General features: G+C 40.6%; 1 protein-coding gene across 2 annotated transcripts in view; it reads left to right on the top strand.

The window, feature by feature from the left end:
* The window catches only part of Bptf (bromodomain PHD finger transcription factor), a 128540-nt gene that overhangs the window by 27958 nt on the left and 94410 nt on the right, over positions 1–6172 (top strand). The gene's annotated exons all lie outside the window — the stretch shown is intronic.

The raw sequence follows: 6172 nt of genomic DNA, 5'->3' as shown, positions 1-6172 counted from the left end.
TATATATATTGATGTCTCAACCCTACTGTTTACTTTTTCTTAGTTGCTGCCATATTTTAATTTTTTAAAGAGGTTTCTAATTATTTTTACTTTATGTGTAGGCATGTATGTGCACCACCTGCCCAACTCTTGCCAGGGGAGGGCAGAAGACAGCATGTGATCCTCTGGAACTGAATACAGATGGTTAGCCACCATGTGGGAGCTGGGAACTGTTACCCTACGAGGGTAACAAATCCTCTTAACCCCTGAACCATCTCTTCACCCATATGGGTGTGTGTGTGTGTGTGTGTGTGTAAAGCCTGCCAGAATTTTTATTTAAAAAAAAATTTTTAAAGCATGATTTTTTTTTTTTTAAATTTTAATGCATATAGCATTTTCCTTTACCTTTCTGAGGATATTGTTTTAATACTGTTTTTCTCTTTTGAGATAGGCTTTCTGCAGCCCAGCCTCTGAAGTACTGGTACTACAGGCCTGAGTCACCATGCCCAGCTATTGTTTTGTTTTGTTTTTTTTTTTGTTAGAAGCATTTCATTACAGCTTTAACGTACTCAATAACAATTTCTAGAGCAAAAATACATTTTCAAAAGTGGCTATACAATTTTTAGGTTCACAGTTGAATTTATACAGTTATACAATATTGAACTCAGTATAAACCCTGTAAAACATAAAATTGAGTTTTTAACCTTTAAAAAAGATCTCCATTTCATTTTAAAATATACAGTTTCTTACAGAAAAACTCATTGTTTCTGCTAATAACACTTAGATGTTGGTGCATGCATCTCTAATCTGTATGTATCTGATTATTATTAGTCATGGTCGGTTGCACTCGGATCCTTGGCACCAGTATCTGGCTATAAAGTCATTGGGTAGATTTCAATGGCAATGTTTATCACCTCTACTAATTAACATGACGTAAATTTTTATGCTTCCTCCTCAAATATAACTCTTTTAAGCTGGTCTAGTAAGGTAGCCCAGGTTGGCCTCAGCCCCCTGAGTGCTGGGATTACATGTAAGTGATACCATGCCCGGTTTCTGAGGCTATTTATTTATTTATTTATTTAATTTTTTTATTTTTATTTTTTGATATTTTATTTATTTTTATTTTATGTGTATGAGTGTATTGCTTGCATGTATGTGAGCGCCTCGGAGGTCAGAAGAGGGCTTTGGATTCCCTTGGAACTGGGGTTAAGGACGGTTCATAACCTCCATGTGGGTGCTGGGAATCGAACCCAGGTCCTCTGCAAGAGCAGTCAATGCTCTTAACCACTAAGGCATCTCTTCAGCCCCTCTGAGGCTATTTATAATAACAGTGTCCCCTCTCTTACATTGTTTAATTTTTATAAATTGCTTCTCCCTGTTTTGTTTTGGCCTTCTACCCCCAGATGTCTATTAATCCTTAATTTTATGTTCCTGTTTAACACTGTGGGACTCAGTAGCTAATTGCAAAGCTAGTGGATAGGCCAGATCAATTTCAAGCTTAACCATGGGGTGACTTCCCTAGTTCTGTTATTAGAGGTCTTTTGCTGTCTGCTACAGCTGGTTAGTGGCCTGGACATGCCTTTTTCAGTGTCCTGCTTGGATGGAGCATCCAGGTCTGGTGGGCCGTATTCAGCTAGAAGCAGACTGCATTAATTTCCTGTGTTACTTAAAAGCCTTGGTTTTCTGAATTTGTTCACACAAACTGGTAGCTCCTAGTCTAGAGAGCTAGAAGCTTTGCCTTGCTTATCCTTTAGAGACCAAACCTTTAGTGACGTGAAGAGAAGTGATGGTTTATAGGGGTCTGTTTAAACAGCTTGCAGCCAGTTCTGTTTCAGAGGCCTCTCCCCTACCCTCTATGCCTTCTGAGTATAAAGTGGGTTGATTCTCAGCATCTTTTGGGTTGGGACTGGGCTCTCGGCTCTGCACTTTGGCAGTAATCACTTGACCACTTGTTTTCAGCTTTTTTTTCTTTTTGGTCTTTTTGAGACAGGGTCTCCCTGTAGCCCCAGCTGTCCTGGAACTCACTATGTAGACCAGGCTGGCCTCGAACTCACAAAGATCCACCTGCCTCTGCCTCCCAAGTGCTGGGATTAAAGGCGTGCGCCACCACGCCTGGCATGCTTTCAGCTTTTTTATTGTCCTTTTTTCCTCCGTTCTTCCAAGTTTATGTCTTTAAAAATCATTCCTTTAAAAAAAAAAAAGGTTTTGGTGGCTGGAGAGATGACTCAGTATTTAAGAGCACTTATTGCTCTTCCAGGGGACCCTGCTTGGGATCTCAACACTTACTAAGGTGGCTAGCGCCTGTCCTAACTCCAGTTCCAGGTGATCCAGTGTCTTTGAGACACGGTCTCCCTGTAGCCTCAGCTAGCCTGGAACTCACTTTGTAGACCAGGCTGGCCTCAAACTCAGAGATCCTGCCTGCTTCTGCCTCTTGAGTGCTGGGATTAAAGGTGTGTGCCATGCCACGCCTGGCTAAACTGAAGTCTTCCTAGAACTTGAGATTCTCCTGCTTCAGCCTCCTGAGTGGGGGTTACATGAACCATGCAGGGTATTGTTTAGCACAGTTTTATACTTTTTTTGTTGTTGTTAGGTAGTATGTGTGTGTGTGTGCGTGTGTGCGTGTGTGTGTGTGTGTGTGTGTGTGTGTGTGTATGTGTGTGTGTCTGCATACTTACGCCATAGCAACCCCTGTGGAGGTTAGAGGACAGTTTTCTGGTGTCAGGGCTCCTACTATGTGAGTTCTGGGAATTGGACTTGGGTTGCCAGGCTTGGTGGCAAGCTCTTTACTCAGTGAGCTACCGCGCTGACCCATTTAACATTGTTTTAAGAAAGTTTCAGGAAGGAGCAGAATCCAGAGACCTTAATCTGTCATCTTTACCCAGAAGCTGGTATAAGAAAGTATATTATTTTATTTAATTAATTAATTAATTTGTTTATCTTTTTATATTTTTGAGACAGGGTCTCCCTGTAGCCCCAGCTGGCCTGGAACTCACTATGTAGACCAGGCTGGCCTTGAACTCACAGAGATCTGCCTGCCTCGGCCTCCTGAGTGCTGGGATTAAAGGCGTGCGCCACCACACCTGGCAAGAAACTATATTATTTTAAAGATTTATTTGTATTAATTTTAATTATGTGTATGTGTGTGTCTCAGTGTGTGGGAATGTGCCCATGGGGGACAAAAGCATTGGATTCCCTGGAGCTAGAATTACCGGCAGTTGTGAGCCACCTGATGTAGGTGCTAGGAACTGTACCTGAGTCTTCTATAAGAGCAGCAAGCACTCTTAACTGTGGCATTGCACGACACAGGTGCACTCACATATATGCTGGCAATACACTCATACACATAAAGTAAAAATAATGAATAATAAACTATTAATAAAATAAAAAAAAAAGCTCTTGCTGCTCTTGAACCACTACCCACATGTTGACTCACAACCAACTATATGGAACTCCAGTTCTAGAGGATCTGACTTTCTCCTCTGACGTCTGTAGGCATCAGACACACATATGGTGCACATTTACACGTGAAGGCAGACCACTCATTCACATAAAATAAAAAATTTTAAAAACATTTTTCTGCTCATTTTGTGTTTCATGTGCCAAGGCAACGTGCAGGAGTGGCGCTCCCTTCCACCAGGTGGATCAAAAACTTGTCTGGTTTGGCAGCAAGTGCCTTTCCCCAGAGCCACCTTGCCAACCTCTTCCCTGGCTTTTTAAATGTTCATTCGCACTGTTACTTTCTTCCCATGAGCTTTTCTTTTCTCCACATAGAGACCGAATGAAAGTGCTTGGTACATCTTGACATCACTAAGGCTTATCATAGTAATCAATAGTCTAGGCCTTCTTTAGTTTTAGAAACCTATAAATAGTAGGTGATAACTTAGGTAAAAGCCCAAAACAACACTTATCGAGCACCCAATGTGTACCTCCTGGTGTGCTGAGCATTTTATATACAGTTGTTATATATCTTTGGAAGAACTCGATGTAGGTTCTGGATTCACCTACAGTGTAAGACTAAAGCTAAGGGAAATTATAACTTCTCCAGAGCCCAAATAATGTTGGAAGATGGGATCCGAAGGGTTCCTTTCTTTCTAGAACCTCTTTATAACACCTTATTTTTTTATTTTTAAAAAATATTTCATAGTTTATATCCTGGGTAGGGGAAATAGAATAACTTAGAAAGTTGAACACCTGGAGCTCTGTTTCAGATCACGCCCTGCCCACAGTCTTCATTAGCTTTTACCCATGCCTTGTGGGCCTGCAGTCTCACCCCAGGTTGGTAAATGCCCCCTCTCATATCCACGCAGGCAAGACACCTGGGCCATTTCCACCCTGCAGCCACCAAGATTGCGCCAAGGCTCCTCCCTCTGCAGCTAACTCTCCTCAGCTAACTCTTCCCAGCTCCCTCTCCATAGCTAACTCTCCGCAGCAGGCCCTGCCCCTTGGAGGAACAAGTACCCCTGGGGACACACTCCACCCCTTCCTCCAGCTCTTACAATCTTTCCGCCAATTATCGCTAAGGTCTCTGAGCTTGGAGGGGGTGACAGATGTAGGGTGATCTCTTTTGTATCATGATGAAGTAGTAACTTCCTGGACCTCCCCATTATTCGTCTTTAAGCCGTGGCCATCCATCTATCTCAGTGGTGTTTCTTCTACTATAAAAACAAATGGAAGGAAGTAGACACATCTAAACAAATACAAATGCCTAGAGGATATCCCAGTAGGTGTACTATATCATTAAACAGTATACTTGTAATGGCTTCCCCACTAGGGCCTGTAGCCTTTCTTCACACAGAGGGTTGGCCTGGTCTACAGCACCAGATGTATGTTCCACCCCTAGGAGTGAGCTTTATCCAATTAGAAATTTGTCAGTTGTACGTATGTTAGTCAAGCCATTATTGCACTTGCAGGCATTGCTTGGCATGTCCATAGTGATAACACCTTTTTTTATACTGTAGTCTAACTTCCAAATGATAACTCTGAAAAGCCTACAGCTTGAATTGTTTCTGCTTTTTAAACCAATGCATATAGCTTGGGAAGAATGATTCTCTAATGGTTTTGTTGTGTGCGCAGAGTATGAGAGAGCGTTTCAGATTGTGAAATAAAGGAAATTGTAGAAAACATAAACTGAACCTTTCCTATTATTGCTTTTATTTAGTATCTTAAGTGGTATGTTTTATATATTGATCCAATAGGAAGTAGATACACTCAGAGCAGATAAAATAAAACTTAAGGAAGTAAAGTACATACTAAGTTGAAGGTAAATACATGTGAACTTCTGAAATTGCATTTAAAGGACTTAACTAATACTTTCAAGCACTGGTGGAAGAATGACATTTTGTTTGTTTATTTAGATGGGTCTATTGTGTAGCCCTGCCTGACCTGGAACTCACTATGTGGCACAGGCTGGCCTCAAATTCAGAGAGATCCATCTGCCTCTACCTCCTGAGTGCTTTGATCAAAGGCCTGCCTCTCCACACCCGCCCCCCCATCATGCATTATTTATGTAGTGAAATAGTCTCTTCTTAATTGAACAGTAAAATTATTCATTTAGGTTTGACAAAATTATTCATTAAATGTTGTTTATAGCTCTAATGTTTCTCAAAATTCCTTTATTGCTGTGTAGTGACATGTATAGAAATAAATGATCACTTCAAACAGATAAAGATGCCTTTTTGGAGACTGGAAAGATGGCTCAGCAGTTAAGAACACTTGCTGATCTTCCAGAGGACCCAGATTTGATTCCTAGCATCCACCTGGTGGCTAACAGTGTCCATAACTCCAGTTCCAGGGGATCTGACACACTCCTGGCCTCTGCAGGGCATTACACACACATGGTGCACTTACGTACATGCAGGCAAAACACTCATACATGTAACATAAAAATAAATAAATAAAAAATATATATATTTTTTAAAAATATTTTATTTATTTATTTTTAATAAGAAGCATTTCATTACAACAGCATTAACCTATTCAATAACATTTTTCTGAGCTAGGGTACATCTCTTTCAAAATTGGCTGTACATTTCTAGGTTTACAGATGAATTATTACACTTATAAAATCTTATACTCATTATAAACTCTCTAAGAGATAAAATTAAATTAGGTTCCAATGTTTAAAAAAGATCTCCTCTTCATTGTCAAAACACACAGTTTCATACAGAAAAATTCATTCCAAGCCTATTGACAT

Source organism: Nannospalax galili, unplaced genomic scaffold (assembly GCF_000622305.1).
Source record: "Nannospalax galili isolate Female #2095 unplaced genomic scaffold, S.galili_v1.0 scaffold661, whole genome shotgun sequence".
NCBI lineage: Eukaryota > Metazoa > Chordata > Mammalia > Rodentia > Spalacidae > Nannospalax > Nannospalax galili.
Note: the sequence above shows the minus strand (reverse complement) of the source record. Positions and strands in the feature narration are given on the sequence as shown.